This window comes from Nicotiana attenuata, unplaced genomic scaffold (genome assembly GCF_001879085.1).
Source record: "Nicotiana attenuata strain UT unplaced genomic scaffold, NIATTr2, whole genome shotgun sequence".
Taxonomy (NCBI): Eukaryota; Viridiplantae; Streptophyta; class Magnoliopsida; order Solanales; family Solanaceae; genus Nicotiana; species Nicotiana attenuata.
This window is the reverse complement of record NW_017670444.1, coordinates 592,557-594,659: the sequence shown is the minus strand read 5'-3', so window position 1 is coordinate 594,659 and position 2,103 is coordinate 592,557. Positions and strand designations below refer to the sequence as shown.

At 33.4% G+C, this 2,103-nt stretch overlaps 1 pseudogene; it reads left to right on the top strand.

Moving 5' to 3' along the window:
* Nucleotides 1–1,173: 1,173 nt before the first annotated feature.
* LOC109239502 lies at nt 1,174–1,681 on the top strand (annotated as a pseudogene).
* Nucleotides 1,682–2,103: the final 422 nt, after the last annotated feature.

The following is a 2,103-nucleotide window of genomic DNA, read 5'->3' as shown; positions in this document are numbered from 1 at the left end:
TATAACAAAAAACACAAAACACAAAACACGAAATAAAACTTCACCTCCTAAAACTAAGGTATCATTGAAGTATATAAACTTCACTCTTTAATAGTATCATCTATTTAACTCTCAAAATTTCTAAAAATTTCGACGTCTCCAAAAATCACTGAAGAATTTATAGAATTTTCATCAAAAACACACACGTTCAAAAACTTAAAAACACAATCGTAAAATAAAACTAATGCACTTATCAAAATAAACCATAGGAAACTATATTATCATAAATACATGACTATCAAAATCAAAACCAGAAATTAAATCGTAAAAATTAATACTAAATTAAAACCCAGAAATTTAATGCAATGTACCTGTGATTATGCGTAATGTTATTGGGGAACAAACAATTGAAAAATCAAAAAAAACGACGAAAATCATTTGATTTCAGAGAAGAACAAATAAAAAAACGCGAATAACGGGAGAGAGAGACAGAGACAGTAGAGGACTAGCGTATACTTGGAGAGAAAGTACTCTTTTAATAAAGAAGGCAAAATAATCTTTTTAACGGGTGCAAAAAGAAAAATAAAGCGGCTACAAATTAAAAAGGAGCGACCAAATAGGGTGCCCCATGCAATTTTTATGAATGAGAATGGTTGGCCCAAACCATAAACCCAGTTGCTTCTGGCCCATTTTCAACTATTCATCTATGGCGGTAAATCGCCAAATCAGTCCCGCCCATATTTCTATTTCCCCCACCCCCACAAATCACTATAGGAGAAAAACATTCAAATTTTGGATACTCAATTGAAACTAACACAGAGTGCCAGGTCATCAATCCTCGTCGCTTTCATCTCAACCGTCAAAGATTCTCATCGACGACAAATATTAATTCACGTGATCACGACATAGATCGAAGCACTCACCAGCGTCACCCTCCTTCTATATCCCAACAATATAGCCTCTCTCTCACCATTATCACCTCTCTCTCTTCAGTAATCAAGCCTCTAAGCTTCGAACTGTTTTTAGGTTTACCATTCTATCCTTCTCTCTCTCACTCTATACATTTGTTCACATTAGTTTTCTAATTTAGTTTATTAATTAATCAGATAGTGTTTTGCAATGGGATTATTTTGATTTAAAGAAATTTAGCTACTATATGTTGATTTTTGATAAATGAAGTGATTTTTGCAGGAATTGAAGATGTCAGGACGCGGAAAGGGAGGAAAGGGATTGGGAAAGGGAGGAGCAAAATGACACCGTAAAGTTCTCCGCGATAACATCCAAGGTATCACAAAGCCAGCAATCAGGCGTTTGGCACGTAGAGGAGGAGTGAAGCGTATTAGCGGACTTATCTACGAGGAGACACGTGGCGTGCTCAAGATCTTTCTAGAGAATGTGATTCGTGATGCTGTAACTTACACAGAGCACGCGAGGAGGAAGACAGTGACTGCTATGGATGTTGTGTACGCGCTCAAGAGGCAAGGCCGTACTCTCTATGGTTTTGGTGGTTAGAAGATTGAAATTAATTAATGTTGGTTTTCCCTTTAATGTAACTATGTTCTAAATAGGATTAGTTTTTGCAAGAATAGTAGTATTGCTTAATTAATGAAATTGCACTACTTATTTTCTTACTGTTGAGTTGTCAATTTGACCAATTCTATGCGTCAATTCCTTTTGATTAATGAGTTTATCTGTTAATTTACTTGTTGCTAACAAATATTCAAGGCTCAGAATATTTATAGACCAAATAGCAGTGTATATTGATTCAAATACTCATAATCATGTACAAACAAAGAGTACAATTATATTTGAAACCATTTGATTTAGAATAATCATCAGCACTCCACACAAAACTTGAAATTAAAATATTGGAGAAATCCATGAAGTTGAGATATTGAAAAATTTGATATTTATCAATATTGATAATTTATCATAATTGCAGACATCATTGTGTAAACTTTAAGTTTATCAATATTGATAATTTATCCAGTTGGCATAATTGGTTTAGCCATGTTAATTCAAGTATGATGTGCAAAAATAATAGAGAATTTACATGGGTAAATATTAAAGAACTAGAAAGTTCTTTACGAATTCTCTTATATTGCTTGTTCTCATTAATTAATA